This window comes from Cryptomeria japonica, chromosome 5 (genome assembly GCF_030272615.1).
Source record: "Cryptomeria japonica chromosome 5, Sugi_1.0, whole genome shotgun sequence".
Lineage (NCBI taxonomy): Eukaryota > Viridiplantae > Streptophyta > Pinopsida > Cupressales > Cupressaceae > Cryptomeria > Cryptomeria japonica.
In genome coordinates, this window is record NC_081409.1 from 543,039,171 (window position 1) to 543,062,274 (window position 23,104).

Below are 23,104 nucleotides of genomic sequence, written 5' to 3' on the forward strand. Positions count from 1 at the left end.
TCAAGGAAGATGCTCCATTTGATCTATGCACCTGTATGCAGAAGAAACTTCTACAAAACTTGAATTCCATCAAACAGGACAGTGCCCTAAGGTTCAAATTTGGACAACTTTTGGTCGGCCTATTTTTCTACTTCCAAGGCTATTTCCTGGAAGTCGATGATATTCAATGGTCTGCTAACCAACTGGTCACCAAACAAATCAGGGAAAGTCTCCAAGCAGTGGGAACCGGATATCCTGAGGTCTTGAATAGATATTTTGTTGAATTCAAACGAAAGATGAACCAAAGGATGAGGATATCTGGAGAGATTGTTAAGAAATATGAAGAGGACATTTTCTTTACCATTAAAGTAGATGAGTGCATAATGGAGGCAGTAGAGCCGAGACAAGAAGAAGTAGAACCTATGGGATATGAGGTCATGTATGACATGTTAGATGGGTATGCCTCTACCCTGCTTACCTCACCGCTTGATGCTAAGGCAAAGCGCACCAGTACCTACTTAGAGAGGATAACACCTCTAGTTGAGAACCCTAAAGAGAAAAAGGGCAAGGCAGCACTAGTGGTATCAGCACCGGTTACCTCAGCTAGCCCTAAAGTGACCAAGCGGTCACCAACCAAAAAGAAACTAGAAGTTGTTGCTGTTAAAGTTTTTGAAAGGAAACAGAAGACCAAGAGCAACTCACTAGAATTTGAGGATACAGAACCGGAAGTGCAGCCTAAAAAGACTAGGCAGACAAGCAAGAAAGCAAAAACTACCGGTAATACACCTGCCTCATCAGCACCGATAAATATTGATATGTCTCCTTATAAGCTGATGACACATTGTCAGAGGAATATTAAGAACATTAAAAGAAAATTGCTTAGTGATTTGAAAGAATACTTTGATGATTTTAGCGATAGTGAGAGAGAAGTAGAGCGAGAAATCATCAATTATTTATGTGTTTATGACTGGTCTCCATCAGACATTAGATCTGAGACACCTGATTCTTTATATAATTCTTTAGATAATAAATGGTGCATTGCCATCAAGAAAGAACAGGAGATCAGAGAGAAGACTTTTGTAGAATACTTCCCTGATGCTTTTAACTCTGAACTGTTTGAAATTGTGAACCTGTACAAAGGCCTCTTCTTCATGAGAAGAAGAAGACTCTTGTTACTGGAAGGCAAAGTCTCTGAAGTGGTGAAAGATACACACTCCCATGCCAAAGCCACTCTGAGAATGCACAAAGTAGCTGAAGCCAATAGAAATGCTGAACAGGAACCGGAAACCCAGTTGAGGCATTTGATGATGAGGAAGAAAAAGCTATAGAATAGGTGGACACTATTGATGTGGATGCACTGGATGGTGATGATATCACTCCGGACACAAACAAGGAGAAACAAGAGAAGGAGAAAGCTGACAAAGAGAAAGAGGAAGAGAAGAGGAAACAAGAGGAAGAGAAGAGGAAATAGGCAGAAGAGAAGAGAAAAGAAGAGGAAAAGAGGAAAGAAGAAGAAAAGAAGAAAGAGGAGGAGAAAAAGAAAGAGGAAGAGAAAAGGAAAGAAGAAGAGAAAAGGAAAGAAGAAGAGAAAAGGAAAGAAGAAGAGAAAATGAAGGAAGAGGAAAAGAAGAAAGAGGATGAGAAAAAGAAAGAGGAAGAGAAAAAGAAAGAAGAGAAAAAGAAAGAAGAGGAGAAGCGGAAAGAAGAGGAGAAGAGGAAACAAAACAAGGAGAAGAGGAAACAAAACAAGGAGAAGCGGAAGGAACAAGAAAGGAAGAAGGAAGAAGATAAGAAAAAGAAAGAAGAAGAGGAGCAAAAGACAGATGAAGAGGAAAAGAAAAGAGCCGAAGAGAAGAAGGAAGCAACAAAGAGCACACAAGTGGAGACCCCAAAGGCAATCGGTGGGCAAGCCAAACCAGCTGACATCACTAGTCCTATTGACCTCCAATCTACAAATGAATCGAAGCTGCTCCAAAGCATTAAGCTTGCACAAGAGAAACTGGAAGCATTAAGGAGGAAAAAGGAGCAAGATGTTATTCAAATTGTGGTTGACACTCTTACCAGTTTGATTCCCAGTACTAACCTCCACAGTACCAATTCCTCTCTGGCCCAACTAAAGCTTCTATGTATAGTTGTAGCGGACCAGGTTCAATGCCTGGAAGAAGTTGTTGAAGCTAATGCACTGAAGAAGCATCAAAAGGCACTAAACATTGCCATAGTGAAGAAACTGAATGAGCTCTGGTCTGAACTTCTGAAATAGCAGAAGAACATAAGAGATGCTATGGATGAGGGCAAGCTATTGTTAAGCAAAATCAGCCAACCCCATCTATTTTGTGATGATGTGCTTGCACAAAAGGATAAACTGCAATCTGATTTGCAGGCATACATAAGCACCTTTAAGATTCCCTATGATTCTTTTACTACATATGGGAAAACTGTGCACCGGTATCAGCTTCAGTTTGCCAGAATAGAAGTGGAGATTAGCAACTGGGCAAGAGATTTGCAGGAGCTTCAACTGGTTTTATTACCTAAACTACAAATTCTTCAGAAGTTCTTTCTTAATCTGGAAGCATTAACAGCCACTCAAGAGATGAGCACAATTGATGCCATGGAAGAACAGGTATCACAGATGCAGACGGAAAGTGAGGTGGCTACCTCATTACTAGAGTCATGGTCATTATCCATGAAGACTTTTATGCAGGATTTTAAATCAATTTTTGATAAGTTTCACTCATTATTGTCATAAACACTTATTTATTTTAATGATAATTAGAAACAGGGGTTATTCTGCAGTACTTTGTCATTGTTGGCAAAGGGGGAGTAGTATCTAAAATTTTGGTGAATGTTATGTATACTTTCATGTTATTTCTTTAAGGGAGTAGTATACATTGTATTTTCTACAAAAAGGGATAGTGTATATGCTTAGGGGGAGTAATTTTGATTATGGCATATTTTTGTTGTAAAACACTTAGATGTCAAAATTTTCCTAAGTGTTGCCATCAATGCCAAAGGAGGAGATTGTTGGCATTTTGATGATGTTGTGATTGTCATTGATGGACACACACTTGTTTTATGATCACTTCCCTATGTATGAGTTATGCTCAACTGGTAATTGTTCCAACCAGTAATGAATTATATTCTTTAGACTATCGGTGCTTTGCAGAAGATGTTTACTGGTCACAAAGCGGTATGAAGACCTCAAGCGGTTCCAAGATCCCAAAGCGGTACAAAGGAACAAAGTGGTTCTTAACATTTTTCTAGTCTTCATTTTGACAAACCAGTAATTAATAAAATGTATGAACCGGTAATTGGTAATAAACCGGTATTACTCTATGATGAGTTACCAACCGGTATTTCTGTGATGAGTTATCATCCACAGACACTTTGGCGGTGATTTTGTGTCGTGTTACCAAATGTGTCTAGATGCACTAAACCTAGGAACTTGCAATGTAATCCTATTGGACCGACATGAAATCAGATTCCTTTATAAGGACATCATGTCTAGGGTTTTAGGAGTTGATAGGGTTTTAGAAGTACATGAGGTTTTTGTATGTGCGATCACAGAAGAGAAGATTCGGTATGTGTGAAGAAACAGAGTGTGGAGATACTGAAGACTGAAGTAATGATAAATGTGCATTAACAATGAGCTATCAAGGATCTAACCAAGCATAATGTGCTAGTATCTAGATCACTCATGTGTTGATTACTCACATCTTTGACAAGTCTGAAACCCTTAACCAGGTAGGCCTGGCAAAGCCTTTGTAAATCCTCTAACAAGGTGGTTCACAACTGTGTATCTGAAATCCTCTTACAAGGTAGCCTTTAACAGAACTTATCTCCTAATAGAGATCTAGATTCCTAACAGGGTCTGTTCTGGTGAAGAACATTGTATGATCTTAACCGGTCTGACCTTAACCGGTTTGGTTACTATTATGTAGATAGTTACTTGTGAGTTTCATCTCACCGTGGTTTTTCCCATTTGGGTTTCCGCATCAAAACCTCTTGTGTTATGGTGATTGTGCTCTTGTGGGTGATTACTTTATTTGTTGTTTAGTTTGCATTTATCTTAACCAGTTTGTTAGTAAATATGGTGTACCTGTTAACTGCTAAATTCTTTAAGGGTTTGAGTTCAGTAATTTTTGGTATACTAATTCACCCCCCCCCACTCTTAGTATTCATCAGATTACCTGTATCAAAAGGATCTGTGACAACCATTGGAAGGAAAGACAGAAATTGTCCATGATGTTAGATGAAGATTGGGATATTCTAGATAGAAAGGCACTAGGGACCATTCGGTTGTGCCTTGCACCATCTATAGCATTCAATTTATCAAAAGCAACAACAACTGAAACCCTGATGGCAACACTAGCAAAATTGTACGAGAAACCCTCAACTTCAAATAAGGTATTTCTTATGAAATATTTGTTTAATATGAAAATGAGTGAAGGAGAGTCTGTAGAAAATGATTTAAATGAATTTAATATTGCTACTAGCCAATTGACTTCTATAAAAGTTAACTTTGATGAAGAGGTTAGCTAGAATAGCTTGATTATGGTTGTAAGTATCTTTATTTTTGGTACAAACAGTTTAAAATTTGATGATGTTGTTGGTGTTATGCTAAGCAATAAAATGCAACTGAAAAGCACAGGTGAGACTTCAACATCATCGGGTATTGTTTTGAATGTAGAGAATGGACGAAGATCAAAGGAAAGAGGAAAAAGCCCAGGAAATCATGAGGAATCATGAGGGAAGTCAAAAAAAGGACGCTCTCAATCTAGAGGAAGAAAGGATTGCGGGTACTGCGAAAAGCCAAGACATTTAAAGAAAGATTGTTGGTCCCGAAAAAACAAACAAGGAGATAGAAATGAAGATGACAGTAAGGAAGCCAACGTTGCAAGTAATACTTTACAAGATGCCCTAATTCTATGTTTAGATAATGTTAATGATTCTTCAGTAATAGATTCAGGGGCTTCAGTTCATGCCACACCCCACATAAAGTATTTTCTAGATTACGTTCAAGGTGATTTTGGATAGGTATTTTTGGGTGATAATGAGCCCTATCAGATTTTTGGAAAAGGCATGATAAAAATAAAGTTACAGAATGAAAATGACTAGTTGTTGAAGGAGGTAAGGTATCTCCCAAATTTAAGAAGAAATTTAATTTCTGTAGGACAACTGGGCAGTGAAGGTTGCATAGTTATGATGAATACTAAAAGGGGGGGTGAATTAATATGCCAAAAATTACTGCACTAAAATACTTACACAGTCTAAAGGTAAACTAGTAAAGCAGTCTAACAGTCAGACCGGTTACCACACATGCAAACCAAAATGCGAATAAAGCAATCACCCACAAAACCAATACAACCATAACACAAGATATTTGACGTGGAAACCCAACTAGGAAAAACCACGGTGAGATGGAACTCACAAGTCACTATCTGCAGAATAGAAAACAGACCGGTTAAGGTCAGATCGGTTAAGGTCTTACAATGTTCTTCACCAGAACATATCCTGTTAGGAATCTCAATCTCTATTAGGAGATAAGTCCAATTAAAGACTACCTTGTTAGAGGATTTTAGATTCACATGTGTGAACCACCTTGTTAGAGGATTTTACAAAGGCTTTGAGGCCTACCTGGTTAAGGGCTACAGACTTGTCAAAGATGTGAGTAATCAACAAGTGTTTGATCTATCTAATAGCACAAACTGCTTGGTTAGATCCAGTATTGCTCACAGCTAATGCATTCGAGCATTACTTCAGTCTTCTCTCTCTCTCTCAGTTACAACTTGATCTTCTTAGATAAGATCGTTCTCAACTTCCACCTTAAACCCTAGCTCGACATTAACCCTTTCAGCAACAACTTAAAACCCTAGACATGATGTCCTTTTCAAGGAATCTGATTTCATGTCGATCCAATAGGATTACATTACAATTTCCTAGGTTTAATGAATCTAGACATACTCAGTAACACGACACAAAAAGCACCGTCAATGTGTCGACACTGTCAAACAATCGGTGGATTGGTAACTCATCACAAAATGTTAGTTGGTAACTCTTCACAGAGTATTACCAGTTCATAAAAAATACCGGTTGTCGGTTTGACAAAAATGAAGACTGGTAAGAATGTGTTGTGCCGCTTTGCTCCCTCATACTGCTTGTGATCTATGAACCGCTTGGGGTAGACATGGTGCTTCAAACCGAGAAACACATTCTACAAAATCACCACTAGTCTAAAGACTAGTATACAACATATCGGTTGGAACAAATACCGGTTGAGCACAAGCTCATACCTATAAAGGGGATCTCAATACAAGTGTGTGTCCATCAATGACAATCACAACATAAACAACAAAAATGCCAACAATCTCCCCCTTTGACATTGATGGCAACACTTAGGAAAATAAAATTTTGACATCTAAGTGTTTTACAACAAAAACTTGCCATTAACAAAATTGTTCCCCCTAAGCATATACACTATCCCTTAATCAACACAGTGTATAGCAATATTGCATACAGAGAATAATCATTGGAGCATATAGCATATATCACAACATATATCAAAATTTCAAAATAGATACTTCTCCCCCTGTGTCAGAAGATCAAAATTTTAAAACCAAAAACCAGATATACTTCTCCCCCTTTGCCAGCAATGACAAAGTACCATTGAAAAACCCTGTTTCCATATATATATAAAAGAGTTTATGACAAAAATGAATAATACTTGTCAAAAACCAATTTATAGTCCTGCAAAAATTGTTTCATGGATAGGGACCAGGACTCAAGTAGGGAGGTTGCCACTTCCTTCTCTATCTGCATCTGGGATACCTGTTCCTCCATGGCATCTACTGTGCTCAGTTCCTATGTGATTGTCAGGGCATCTAGGTTTAGATAACACTTCTAAAGAATTTGCAGTCATGGAAGTAATACCAGTTGAAGCTCCTGCAAATCCCTAGACCATGTGCTGATCTCTTGCTCCATCTTGGCTGACTGGACCTGGAACTGGTGAATGGTTTGCCCATATGCTGCAAAGGAATCATAAGGAGTCTTGAATGTGCTCAAGTAGGACTGTAAGTCTATTTGAAGCTATTTCTTCTTGGCTAGCACATCATCATAGAATAGATGAGGTTGACAGATTTTGTTGAGTAGCAAGTTTCCCTCATCCAAGGCATTCCTTATGTCCTTTTGATCTTTCAGCAGTTCAGTCTTAAGCTCATTCAACTTCTTCACTAGAGAAACATTAAGAGCCTTTTGGTTCTCTTTCTTTACATTGGCCTTTGCTACTTCTTCTAGACTCTGCACCTGATCATCCACTACAGTACACAAAAGTTTGAGTTGTTCTAGTGATGATTCAGTGTCAGGAAGATTGGTACCGGGGATTAAACCAGTAAGTGTGTCTATAGCCGCCTGAATAATATCTTGTTCCCTTTTCCTACGAATGCCTTCAAGGCGCTCTTGGGAAATCTTGATGCTCTGCATAAGCTTAGACTCACTTGTCGATTGGAGATCAATGGGGCTTGAGATAGCAACCAGTTTGGCTTGGCTACCGGTTGCCTTAGGAGTTTCCATCTGTGTGCTCTTCATCGCTTCAATTGTCTTGTCTGCTTCTTCCTTCTTTTTCCTCTCCTTTTCTTCTTTCTCTTTCTCTTCTCTCTTTTTCTTCTCTTCCTCTTCCATCTTCTTCTTGTCTTCTTCTTCTTTCTGCTTCTGCTCTGCTTCTACTTTCTTCTTTTCTTCTTCTTTCTTCTTCTTTTGTGCTTCCTCTACCTTCTTCTTTTGTTCTTCCTCTTCCTTCTTCTTCTTCTTTTCCGCTTCCTTCTTCTTCTGTTCTTCCTCTTCCTTCTTTTTCTTCTCTTCTTCTTCCTTCTTCTTCTTCTCTTCTTCTTCCTTCTTTCTCTTTTCTTCCTTATCCTCTTCTTCTTTCTTTTTTTTATCATCTTCTTGCTTCTTCTTTTCTTCATCTTTTCATTTCTCCTCTTCCTCCCTCTTCCTTTTCTCTTCATGTTCCTTTGCCGCTTGTTGTGTGTCCTCTGCTTGTTCACCACCCTGAATGGCTTGTTGCCCCTATTCAGTTCCCTCATAAGGTATGTCCTGAGTGACATCATCTACATCCAGGGCATCGACATCGATGGTGTCGATTGGTTCTTCCACCAAGTTTCCTTCCTCATCAAAGACCTCATCCGGTTTGGAAATAACCGGTTCCTTTTCCGCTTGGAGGTTGGCCATTCATGCTTTGTGAGAGATGATAGCATGAGCCATATGCTGATGTGTATCTCTTTCAACATCATCAACTCTCCCCTCCAACAACCAGAGTCTTCTTCTCCTTGTGAAGAAGAGACCTTTATTTTGATCCAGGGCATCAAATAATTCTGAATCCAAGAGTTCAAGGAAGTACTGTGCAAAGAATTTCTCCCTAATCTCCTGTTCCTTTTCAATGGCAATGCGCCATTTGTTATCTAATGCTTTAAATAATGAATCCGGTGTCTGAGATTTAATCTCTGATGGTGACCAGTCATTTTTACATAAATAAAGAATGATTTCCTGTAGTACTTCATCTTTTTCCTCACTATTAAATTCATCATAATAATCTATTAAATCATGAAGTAGCTTTCTCCTAATATTTTTTACTCTTCTTTGACAATGTGTCAAAGGTTTGTATGAGGAGATGTCTATATTTACCGGTGTGGATGTTGCCAGTTCATTCTTCTTCATCTTCTTTGTCTGTCTTGCCTTCTTTGGTTGTTCATCAAACTCAGTTTCTTCGGAGTCCAATTCATTTGCCTTAGTCTTCCTCTTTCTTTCAAAGACTTTTGCCGATGTTACCTCCGGTTTCTTCTTTGCCGGTGACCGCTTGGTCACTCTTGGAGTTACAGTGGTAGCCGGTGTCGATGCTACAGGCACTGCCTTAGCTTTCTTAGCTGCCGGTTCTTTTCCCTTCTTCACCAGTGGTTCTTCAACCGGTGCAATCCTCTCCAAGTAGGTTCCAGTCCTCTTAGCCTTTGGATCAAGAGGCGAGGCAATAAGGGTTGAGGCATACCCTTCTATCATGTCAAACATAACTTCATAGCCCATAGGCTCCACTTCCTCCATTCTAGGCTCAACAACCTCCATTAAACATTTGTCCACCTAAATAGTGAAACAGATGTCATCTTCGTATTTCTTCACTATGTCACCTGAGATTCTTACCCTCTAACTCATCTTTCTTCTGAACTCATCAAAATATTTGTTCAGTACCTCAGGGTAGCCGGTTCCAATGGCTTGTACGCTTTCCTTTATCTGCTTGGTTACCAGTTGGTCAGGGGACCACTGGACATCTCCTACACCCAGAAAGTAGCCTTGGAAATAAAAGAATAGCCCTACCAGTAGTTGTCCAAACTTAAACCTCAGTGAGTTGTCCTGTTTGATTGCCTTAAGATTTAACAGTAGTTGCCTCTGCATGCTGGTACATAAGTCAAAAGATGCATCCTCTTTTATCATTTGGTAAGTGACATTTACCACTGCAGCAGATACAGAATTAATCCTGCTAGCTGAAAACATTTTGTATCCTATCACCATGCAGGCGTATTTCACCAGATCATCCTTGATAGGATTGACTATCATACCCCGTGAATCACTTGTTGAACTGGTGAGCTTGGTCATTTCCATTTTGCTCACTTTTCTCAGGGTTGGCACTTCCCCTATGTTGCAGAAACCAGTGACTACATGAATTGCCTGAGGCATGATATCATGCGTCCTTTCGAGGTATATCTTGTCACCGTGGACTCTACTCAAAATAATTATGATATGATCCTCCATGAAATCTTCTATAAAATATACTGCATTGAGGAATTTCTTCTTCTCTATGACACTAAATTTTGGTTTGATCTTTTTGTCCTTGCTGCAAAATAGACCTAACTGAGTGTGAATGGCTAAGGACCCTAGGTCTTCTATTTTGCAATCAATATAATCAGAAATTCCTTCTTCGACTATGACTCTAGCCGGAACTTGTGACAAAGCATTATATTTAGACTTCCTCTGAATAAAACTTTCTGACTCTATGGATGTACTCGAACTGGTATGAGATGTGGAAGCCATTGAAGAGTATTTTAAGAACATGAAAAATACCTTTCAGATGCAAATTTAGGGCTTCCTGATTCTGCTTCACTTCACTCTCCGTCGGATGCCAAATCACCACTTTGTGTTCTCCACTACCGCTTGCAAACTAGATTTGAATCTCTTTCGAGGTTATCCAATTTCTTGAAATCTAAGCTCAAATCGTCTTTTCTTCGCTCTGCACTTGAAAAATTTTCTTCGCTCAAAAACAGATAGTGAGAAATGATTTGAAAAATGCATTTATACATGTCTCTCACCTACCGTCATTAATGCTCCTCTATAGGGCATAAACCCTAATTTGCCTTTTTACCATTTCTGATCTTCTACCAAGCGACAGGTATCGCATACCAGTTAAGGTCTTTTACCTGTGTCAACCGGGGGTTCGAAAACATTTTGCCATTTGCTCCCCCTAAGCCTTTAAGGCTTAGTTTACTGGTTCCGATATTTCCACACTAGGTGCAGAAATTGGTTCCTCTTCCGACATTGTTGGTTTCTTCCTCCATGTTTTCTTCATGTCCCCTTGAACTTTTTCAACATCTATTTCTCCTTCCTGAGTGACCGGTATATCATCAGATATACTTTTTCTGCTTCTGCAGAATCTTGCAATGTGACCCGGTTTGTTGCAGTGATAGCAAACAAGTCCAGGTTCTCTCCAAGGTCGATTGTACATATTTCCATTCTTCCTTCTGCATGTTGTAGTAGTGTGACCATGACCATGACAGATCATACAACTTTCTCTCCATCTGGTTGCCGCTTGATGGCCACCACTTCTTGACTGATGATTGAAGACATTAAACCGGTTGTGGTTCTGGTTCATAAAAGGTTCAGGACCAGTTCCTTGGGTCCTCTGAGGATATCTTCCAGTGTTATCCATTACAAACCTGCATTCAAATGCTCTATGCCCAAACTTGTTGCATGCATAACAATGACCATTGAATTTATTGGATCTAGGTACATTGTTGATAAAATAAGGAAAATTATTGTAGGCTTTGCTCCTACATACATTGGCAGTGTGTCCTTCTTTAAGACAATTAAAGCAAATAGGTTTGAATTTTTACTTACCTTTTCCTTTGAGTGTTGGTTGCTTCTTTGATGCTTCAGCATTTGTTCCTAAGGATTCTCCTTCCTCATGTCCAGAAAAACCAAGACCATTGGTATTCTTTGCTAGTCTAGATGACTCAAGATTTTGCTCTAGCTTGACAGTACTTTTCCCAAACTTAGCAAGTATTTTCTTTGACTCAAAGAGTTCTTTAGAAATAGCAATGTTTGTCTCCATTAGACTTGCATTTTTTGAGATGGCTATGTTCAGTTCTCCTTGCATGTCTTCTTTTTCCATTCTTCTCTCATGAAGGCGAGCAGTCAGTGCACTAATCTCTTGTTTCAACTTAGAGATCTCATGATCTCTGTCCTTTATCCGATCTTCAGCTTTTCTCCGGTTCTCAAGCTCTTGACTAAACCGAATAGTCAGTCCTTCCAACTCCTTTCTCAGATTGGAGTTTGAATCATTCAGCTTATTTACTTCAGAAATCATGGCTTCCATGTTAGCTTCATCTTCAGAACTGCTTGCAGATAGTTCCATCAGCTTCTCTGCATGTTCTCTCCTTTTTGCTGGAGATGCCTTGTATTTGACCATAAGATCATCATAGGCTTGCTCAAACTTAGTGAGCTGTTGAGTAAGTTCCCTCATGGTGTATTCCCCCATATCTCTTCCAAGTGGTTAAACTTATAGAAAGGTAGGCTCTGATACCAATTGATGAATACTAAGAGGGGGGGTGAATTAGTATGCCAAAAATTACTGCACTAAAACACTTACAGAGTCTAAAGGTAAACCAGTAAAGTAGTCTAACAGTCAAACCGGTTATCACACATGCAAACCAAAATGCGAATAAAGCATTCACCCACAAAACCAATACAACCATAACACAAGATATTTGACGTGGAAACCCAACTAGGAAAAACCACGGTGAGATGGAACTCACAAGTCACTATCTGCAGAATAGAAACCAGACCGGTTAAGGTCTTAGAATGTTCTTCACCAGAACAAATCCTGTTAGGAATCTCAATCTCTGTTAAGAGATAAGTCTGATTAAAGACTACCTTGTTAAAGGATTTTAGATTCACATGTGTGAACCACCTTGTTAGAGGATTTTACAAAGGCTTTGAGGCCTACCTGGTTAAGGGCTACAGACTTGTCAAAGATGTGAGTAATCAACAAGTGTTTGATCTATCTAATAGCACAAACTACTTGGTTAGATCTAGTATTGCTCACAGCTAATGCATTCCAGCATTACTTCAGTCTTCTCTCTCTCTCTCATAGTTACAACTTGATCTTCTCAGATAAGATCATTCTCAACTTCCACCTTAAACCCTAGCTTGACATTAACCCTTTCAGCAACAACTTAAAACCCTAGACATGATGTCCTTTTAAAGGAATCTGATTTCATGTCGGTCCAATAGGATTACATTACAATTTCCTAGGTTCAATGAATCTAGACATACTTAGTAAAATGACACAAAAAGCACCGTCAATGTGTCGGCACCGTCAAACAATCAGTGGATTGGTAACTCATCACAAAATGCCGGTTGGTAACTCTTCACAGAGTATTACCGGTTCATACAAAATATCAATTGTCGGTTTGACAAAAATGAAGACTGGTAAGAATGTGTTGTGTCGCTTTTCTCCCTCGTACCGCTTGTGATCTACGAACTGCTTGGGGTCGACATGCTGCTTCAGACCAGGAAACACATTCTGCAAATCACCACTAGTCTAAAGACTAGAATACAACATACCGGTTGGAACAAATACTGGTTGAGCACAAGCTCATACATATAAAGGGGATCTCAATACAAGTGTGTGTCCATCAATGACAATCACAACATAAACAACAAAAACGCCAGCAAGTTACCTTTACAGACAATGTCTGGAAGGTTACTAAAGGTGCAAAGCTAAGCACATTCTATTTCTATACTGGTAATACTTATTCTACCTTAGCTGCTACATAAAAATTTGTTGCAAGGACAACTACATTAGATGTTACAAGGACAGATACAAAACTATGGAACCAGAGACTTGGGCACATGAGTGAGAAATTGATGAATATCCTTCACTCTAAAAATTTGTTGCTAGGACTGAAGCAAATTGATTTAGAGTTCCTTTGAAAACTATGTTTATGATAAACAAAAAAGAGAAAGATTTCTAAAGGTTGGGAAAGAGAAGAAGAGTGAGAAAATTAGAGCTTGTGCATTCAGACATATGGGGACCAACTCAGATATCATCTCTTGGTGTCTCTTATTATTATGTTATTTTTATAGATGATGCAACTAGGAAAACATGGGTGTACTTCCTAAAATATTACATCAAAATCTATATGTAGCAACCATAGGGATATGAGGTCAAAGTTAAGGAGAATTTAGTAAGCAAATCGAAGAAGAGTCTGTATGGCCTAAAGTAAGCACCCCAGCAATGGTATTTGAAATTTGATAGTTTCATGGCTGAACAAGGTTACCACAAATGTCATTCTAATTATTGTGTTTATTTTAAGAGGTTGGATAATGGAAGTTATATTATCCTATTACTTTATGTTGATGACATTCTTGTTGTTGGGTCTAACATGGAGCATATAAATGAACTTAAACAAAAATTAGTAAAGTAATTTTCTATGAAGGATTTGGGTGCAACTAAGAAAATCCTTGGTATGAGGATTTCACGAGACAAGAAAAATGAAACACCAACTTTGTCCCAAAGTGAGTATATAAAGAAGGTGTTGAAAAGATTTAACATACAAAATGCAAAAGTTGGTTGTACACCATTGGCTAGTCATTTCAATGTGACTAAGAAGATGTGTCCAAAGACATAAAAAGAGGTAAATAAAATGTCTATCATTCTATATTCGTCACTTGTTGGCAGTCTGATGTATGTGATGGTATGCACATGACCAAATATTGCACATGTAGTGGGAGTTGTGAACAAGTATATGAGCAATCCGATAATGAAACATTGGAATGTTGTCAAATGGATTCTCAGGTATTTGAGAGGTACTACTACCAAGGCATTATGTTTCAGAGGATATGTTGACTCTAATTTGGTAGGTGATATTTATACAAGGAGGAGTATTATAGGGTATGTCTTTATTGTAGGGGGAACTACAGTTAGTTGGATTTCTAGACTACAAAAGGTTGTTGCACTTTCAACCATTAAAGTTGAGTATGTGGTTGCTACTGAAGCTAATAAGGATATTATTTTGTTATGATATTTTTAGGAAGATTTGGGCAAGATGCAGGAGGATAGACCATTGTACACTGATAGCCAGAGTGTCATTCATCTTGCAAATAATTACACTCTTCATTTGAGGACAATACACATTCAGCCTAAGTACCACTTCATATGGTCCATTTTGGAGGATGGCCAGTTATGACTTGAAAAGATTCACACAAGTGACAATCCTGCAAATATGTTCACAAAGGCGGTCATATGGGAGACGTTGATTTCCTCATTGGTTTTTATTTGCCTTCTTTATTGAAAATCGTCGAGTTAAGGAAAACCCAAGTCCAAGTGCTTTATCCAGTGGGAGCACCAATTGTAGCAATGTTGTTTAGGATCAGTCTTCAAGTGGGAGATTGTTAGTAGGTGGTGATTGATCATGCAAGTATTGTACACTTGTAATTTATCCTTCTCAGGGTTCGGGGGTGCAACCCCCGAGGAATATTTTTTTGCTTTTTTGTTGAAAACCCCTACATTGAAAAAAACCCTAAACAAGTCTTTGTATGTTGTCCTAAAAATTGAATGTTATAAGTGGCTAGAATGTAAAGGGCATTGCGATGGTGTTTTATTGTTTTATTGGATAATAAGAAAATATTGGATGACTATGTTATGTGGATGTAGCCCATCTTGGGTGAACCACATTAAATCTTTGTGTTATTTGTGTCATGTATTTTTCTTCATCTTTGTGTATTCAAATTTGCATATAATTGTTAATTTGTATTTACTTTGGATCTACCAAAACCCTAATAAATACATCGAGCCCCCAGGGACTTTAGGATCTTACTACTCTATTATCAAGATAAAATGGGCAACGTGAGAAAGGGAAAGAAAGAGAGCATGACTATATTGGAATAGTAATATTTACCTACTATGAGTCATTAAAAATAAAAGATACCAAATTACAAAGCAAAATTCTCAATTTGTGAAGTAACTTGACTATCAAAAGCATGTCATGGTGTGTGCATAAATTGTAACCTTGAGTGAAGTGTATGCCTTGACATTAAAGCGATTGCATACACCTTATTGAGAATAATTGCTTTAAGGTATAATGCATCCAAAAAGACAAGCACGTTACCACTATGAGATGCCTTCAAGAAAGGACAAATCAAAGGATAATGGTCATAAAACATATAGGAAAAAGTACATAAGGGATCCACTAACTTTGGGATCCATATGTTTGTAGGATAAATAATGTAAATAAAGAATATTTGTATTGAATTGACCTTGTCTCCTAAAGGTAGTGGAACTAAAAACATAGTGGAAGAAGAGAACAAGAGAGAACAAAAATGTGACTTTTTGGGTCAACATTAAAGAGACCAAAAAGAGATCTCAACACTTTGCATCGTCCCCAAGTAGACAACACAAGGCATAAAATATTAAAGAATTGATATACAAATAGAACAATGTCGTAATGGATTTTTCATCTTTATTACCTTGCACCAATTAGTAACAAGGGTCATCCAAAGAGAACCGAATATAACAAAAAAACATGTCTAGTAGCACATCACAGGGGAATCACATTACAAACAATAAAACACACAAAAAAGAATCTAGGACACGAATGGAGCTAGTCAAACAAATCATCTACCTCCCAATCATCTTGAACACCATTTAGGTATGATGGACAAGATCCAAGAGGAGCCACTTAAAGCACAAAAAATGGAGCTATTGCAAGTTCCAAACAAGGACAATGCTCTAATGATGAGTCACTTTCTTTGTCACTAGGAGATAGGGTTAATGCTTTTGAAAAATGTGAAGATAACTCATGATTAATTTCAACAAGTTCATACATATCATTAGAAGCATTAGAGTCAACATTGTTAGCATGAACAATATCATCATCATCTATATCATCATCTAGATTAATAAAGATAGGATCTCTAACATGAAAAGAAGTTGAACCATCATTTTTTAAGCATTTTTAATTTAGGTTATTTGATGCAAACTTCCTCCCTATGATTAAGAGAAGGTTGGATAAATGGGACCAAGTCAATTTTTTGGTATCTTCAGGGAGGAAATGGTTTGGGAAGCAAGTTTACAATCCTTAGTATGGTGTCTTCATTAGAATTCTCTCGTACAATGATTCCTTTTAGTTTTAGTCAAGACTTGCAAAGGTTGAAGGTCAATGGACATAAGACTCTTTTCTTCCCTTATAGGGGGCGAACAAAAGAAACCCTAGTAAGTTGAGGGAGACTTGATGCCAAGTGCTTTCCTTTATAGGAAGTAGGAGGTAGAACTGATGCATATATAGATCCATTATGAGGAGGAGTAATATCTATGGGTGTAGGATCTCTAGGTTTACTCAAGGATATGATCATCTCATTTTTCTATTTTTTATAAGATAAGAAAAGGATGTCATTCTGAGGCTTAAGAGGTTCAAGTTGTTTAGGCCAAAAGTAATCCAGAGTGGAATTGCCACAATTCTCTGTAGGCTGGTAAAGTCTATGATTAATTATTAAAATAGCACTATTATGAGGGAATTTCAAAAAATTATAAATTTTAGAAGGGATAACTTTCATGGAAGAGAGACAAGAATGTCCCAACTTCTCATAAAATTGATCTGATATCTGAATAATAGAAAAGGTGATATCTAAGCACTTAGTACCAACCTTAATGGGAAGAGTAATAGAACCAATAGTAGGGAAAAAGAAACCATCATACACCAGAATCATGACATCAGGTTTGATGAGTCATAGTTTGATGGTTCTTTCATAGATAGCTTGCCATCTTTAGGGGTTTTTGTATTTGTTGATGGACTTCATAAACATACTTTAATCGACCTTATATGCTTATTTTGATAAGTATTATTACCTGTAGTTGAAACCTTTATTTTGACAGAACCATGAACCTTATAAATGCAACTATAAGTATTTACTATTTTTATGTGTGACTAATGAATATGTTCAAAATAAATGATCGGGATGTGTGGATAGAATGTTTGCTCTATCCTTTCCATGGAAGTTGTATGGAGTGATCTTTATGAAGGAACGGGGTCTCATTCATAGCAACAGGGTAACGTGGACAAAGGATGGACAACAAGGAAGGAAGAGTTCAAAAATCTATTGAAGACTTGGTCACTACTGTCCCTGGTCAATAAGGAGTCTGCAGACTAATCTTGATCCATTAGTTTAGACTATTAGTGGTCATGAGGGATGTTAGAGAGGATATAGAGAAAATTGACAAATGTTCAAAGAAGGACAAGAGTCCTAATTATCTTAGCTTTCCTAGATTTTATGAGTTTTAAATAAAGCTTCGACTTAGACAGTAGAAAGTAGAGCGAATGTTTTGGGTTGTTGTTAAGGATGACTGTTATAAATCCTTTGCACATTCCTATGTTAGTTAGTTCCTAATTTTGTATTAAGTAGTTGTGATGTTGAGTTGATTTTTAAATAAAGAAGAGTATCTACTTTCCAAGTTAATATGGCATTTCTGATATGGTTATAGGCTTAATCATTTAATTTATGTTATAGTTCTTATTTCAGGAGACTCATCCAAGGGGGTCCACTTGGTGAGAATTTTGTATGGTTGTCTTTTATGCACTTTGTTCTTTAAGATGCTTAGTTTTGTTTCATTCACTTGCTCGATGTTTGTTCCTACATCCATAGTCTGTAACTCTATGATTGTTCCTACAGCCACAACAGGGCAGAATAGTTATTTCTATACAAGTTAAAGAATTGGTATTTTGTTAGCAGGAATTTAAGTTATCTTTAAAGCCGTGATTTCAATCAATTTCCATTTTTGTAAACAATTGTTTAATCACTTTCAATTACCTAAAAAATAGGATAGACTTGTTCCTATATGTTCTTAGAGCATATACTTTGCAGTCCCATTTCAAGTTACACATCGTCAGACTGATAAATAAATGAGTCAGAAGAATGGAATTCAGATAGCTACTTAATGGAAACTTGTGTCTCTAGTCTGAGTACCTAGCTGTGTGTGATAGCCATTGTTTTGCACCCACAAGGTTTTGTTAATTTGAGAGTATTTGGTTAATACTGAGAGGGGGGGTGAATCAGTATTAACAAGAACTCATATCTTAAACTTAAACTAATAAAACTTGACCAAATAAATCACAAACCAATAATTAACTAACTACTAGTATCGGTAATCACTAATATCCATATATTAAACTGATTTATCAGAACTACTCATTAAGTGTTCATCAACATGCATAAACTAAAATTAAATCAAAACAACACATCAAAAGAATTCACCACATGAAAACCATAATTTTCACGTGGAAACCCAAATATGGAAAAACCACGTTGGGAATTGGTACCCACAAGAATTGTGCACTCTTTCGGAATGTGTCATGTTAGGATCCTAACCCGGTTAGGAGCTTACAATGATGCCTTGTTAGGAGCAGACCCTGTTAGGAGTCACCAGGTTAAGGGATTTCTATGATGAGACCTCTTAGGAGCTTTTCCCTATTAGAAGCAACCTCGCAAGAGGATTTAAGACTCAGATGTTGAGCTACCTGGAGCTATCCGGTTAAGGGATTTACAATTTAAGGCATGTTAGAACCTACCCAATTAAGGGATTTTGTCTACTGCAACTGTTAGGAAAAAACAGATGAATGATCTGGAAATAACACTAATTGCATGCATGTTTAGATCCAATTTAGCTCCAATCTGCTACACTCTTGTAGATACACCACATTGGTTTGGCTTCACCATCTTTTCTCAAATCACCAACACAACAAACATCAACTATACCGACCTAAATAACCTTTACATCTTAGTCAGTTACAAAACCCTAGATACATCAAAATTCAAATGAATTTACAATACAGATCATCATAGATCATCATAACAATTTTCAAGGCAATATCATTCATTGAATGATCGTAACTCATCACAGCAACTCGATCTAATAGGAAGTCGAACCCATAAAACACTCTTTTATGCTCTTCATTGTTTCCCAAGAAATTCCATCCTTAATCTTGCCAAAACATCAACTTATCTTTTCACACGGGATGTGTCACATCATCATCAACATTTGAACATGATATAAATCACCGCCAAACCATAAAACATCACTGGAAAAAAGAATTTGTTACCGGTTCTAAAACCCTTCTTAAACCCTACATAAAATACAATAGAAATCATAAACATGACTTTTGGTAATCAAATCATGATGCGGTTTCGGTCAAAGATGCATTACAATGATACAAATACATGTTCCAAACCTCAACACTTGACTCATCGCCAATCTCCAGAACCAATCAAAATATTTCCACGTTTACCAGTTAAGGTCTTAAATCCTAGTTCATTGTCTTCATTACTGATAAGGCATTTCCGATAAACCAAAAAGACTTAGATGACAAAATAAACATGAAAAACATAGTTGCCACATAGTTTTTCATCAATGACAACATAAATAGCTTATCAAAGTCATTAAGCCAATAATCTCAATCTCTTCATCACTAGATCATTACCAACAATCCTTTACCGGTTCATCAACATTCTCCATCAGCATCAGTTATTCCAATCATGCCAACAATCTCCCCCTTTGGCATTGACAGAAATACCAACATATTCAACTGTCAACTATAATCTTCTCTACTTCCTTCACTTGCTCTTCTTCTGCTGCACTTCAGCTATCTGTTTCACCTAATCTAATTCTTCTCCTCTGGATCATATTACTTCTCCCCCTTTCTATTACAGTTCTTCTCCCCCTTTGACAGCAATACCAAAGGTGCAAATGCATCTTCGGTCTTCATTCATGTTGATTTTGTCTCCAACATCTCTACAAATCTCATCTAAGATGCTCCCTCTGTGGAGTAGCCAACATTTCATCAATCTACAGTAAAAAAATTATTCATTAAGCCCATTGAATTGATGCATCTTTTGCATCTTATTTGATCTTATGTAGGAGTCTAACCCCTAAGTTACCTCTAAGGTACTCAAAGGTTGTCTTTGGCAAAGGTTTAGTGAAGATATCTGCTAACTACTCTTTGCTTGTCACATATTCCATTCTGACTTGCTTCTCTTGTACTCTCTCCCTCAGAAAGTGATATTTCAGTTCTATATGCTTTGTCCTTGCATGTAACACATGATTTTTTGAAATATTAATAGCACTAGTATTGTCACAATAAATAATCACCAGTTCAGACATATCTTGCTTAAAACCTTCCAACACATGTCTCATCCAGATTGCCTGTGTACAATTCATAGATGTTGCAACATATTCTGCTTCAGTTGTTGACTATGATACACATGTTTTCTTTTTACTTGTCTAAGAAACCAATCTACCTCTAAGAATAAAACCTCCACCAGTAGTGCTTTTTCAGTCATCAACATTTCCTGCCCAATCTGCATCAGTAAATGCTTTCAAAGAAAATTCATCTTTATAAGGATACCATAAGCCATAATCCATTATGCCTTTCAAATATTTGAATATCATTTTCACTGCTACCAAGTGAGTCTACTATGAACAACATAATGTAACTTACCAATCATGGACCTGTATTCCTTTTCATCTATAGAGGATGAATCGTCATGTTTAGACAATTTACAATCTGTCACCATCAATGTACCAACTAGTTTGCAATCTTCCATGCCAAAAGTTTTCAATACTTCTTTTACATATTTAGTCTGACAGATAAATATTCCACCATCTAGTTGTTGGACCTGCAACCTAATGAATTTTTTTATCTCACCAATAAGAGACATTTCAACTTCTTTCTTTATTTCCTCAACAAAAGTCATACATAAATCATCATCACCACAAAAAATTATATCATCAACAAAAACTTCTGCTATCAACATTTTGTCTCCATTAGTCCTTAATTAAATATATGTTATTATCCTCACTGGTATGTTGGAATCCTATCTTGATCAAATGTGTATGCAATCTTTCAAACCATGCCCTCGATGCTTGCTTCAACTATATAGTACCTTGTGTAACTTGCAAACCATATTTTCATCTTCACTTAATGCAAATCCATCTGGTTGTTCTATATATATACTTCTTCTTCTAGGATACCATTCAAAAAAGCTAATTTAACGTCCATCTGATATACCTTAAATCCTTTAAAAGCAACAAAGGCAAGTAACACTCTTACACCTTCCAATCTTGCCACTAGTGCAAAGGTTTCACCATAGACTTCTCCTTCTTCTTGTGCACAGCCTTTGCATACAAGTCTTGCTTTATTCCTTACAACCTTACCATCTTCATTTAACTTGTTTCTTAAAACCCATTTTGTACCTATAAAATTCTTGTCTTCTAGTCTAGGAACAAGTGTTCGGTTCTTGTTTTTCTCTATCTGATCCAATTCCTCATTCATAGCATTAATCTATTCATCATCCTTCAATGCTTCTCTTATTGTTTCAGGCTCAATAGTAGAAATCATACAAGAGTTTTCTCTGATTTTCCTTCTAGTCTATACACCAAAATTCGTATCTCCTATAATTTGGTCTTCTGAATGATTTAATCTAACATACCTTGGTATTACCAATTCCAGTGTTGTGCCCTCTGCTTCATGTTCATCATCTTCTTCATCGCTTTCTTCATTTACCGGTTGAGCACCTATTTCTGCATTATTTTGTTCATTATTCTTCTACAATTCTGGTTCTATAAACACAAGGTTTTCTTCATCATTTTCAAGCTCAGATCTACTGGTCTCATCAGGTTTCTAAGAGAATTTATCAACCTTAATATTTACACTTTCAACTAACTTCTTAGTTCTCTTGTTATTACACTTGAATGCTTTACTCTTGGTAGAGTATCCAAGAAATATCTCGTCATCACACTTAGCATACAATTTTATAATAACATCATCTCTCTTAATAAAACATTTACTCCCAAAAATTTTAAAGTAGCTGACATTAGGAGTCTTACCATTCTAAAGTTCATAAGGTGTTTTATCATTACCTTTCGTAACAAGTACATGATTTAACGTATAAACAGTTGTACTAACTTCTTCCCTCCAAAACATCTTAGGTATTGCACCTTGTATCAACATTGTTCTAGAAGCTTCCACAATTGTCCTGTTCCTTCTCTCAACAATTCCATTTTGTTGTTGAGATCTATGTGCTGACATTTGCCTCTTAATTCCCTGTTCATCACAAAAATTCACAAACTCATCAGAAGTGAACTCACCTCCCCAGTCAGATCTCTGACATTTCAAACTCCTCCCGATTTCCTTTTCAACTAAAGCTTTAAATGCCTTAAATTTACTAAAAGCCTTTCTCTCAGAAAAGTTGCCCACATCATCTTCAAAAAATCATCAATAAAAATCATAAAGAACTTATCACCATAATAGCTTCTAGTCCTCATAGGACCACATAGATCAGTGTGAACTAAATCAAGGATATGCTCTGAAGAAAAAAAATTACTCTTAAGAGATATAGAAGTCATCTTACCCATCTGACAGTCCTTACATAACACATTTTCTGATTTCACAAGCTAGGGCATACCTCTCACAATACTTGATTTGATAACCTTTATCAAATTATCAAAATTCACATGAGTTGTCTTAAATCTTAGCCACCAAACAACTATTCACATTAGTATTTAGATGAAAAATATTACCTCTAGTTTTCTTTCCAGTAGCAATCAACTCTCCTTTACTTCCAAGGATCCTGCATACTCCACTCTTAAATTCAAGGAGATATCCTTTATCATTTAATTGTCCAACACTCAATAAGTTATGTTTTAATCCATCTACCCAAAAGACATCATCTACATTATTTTTTCCATTCAATGATCCTTTACATTTAACCATGCAGGGTGAGTTGTTACCAAACCTTACCACACCGCCATCAAATTCTT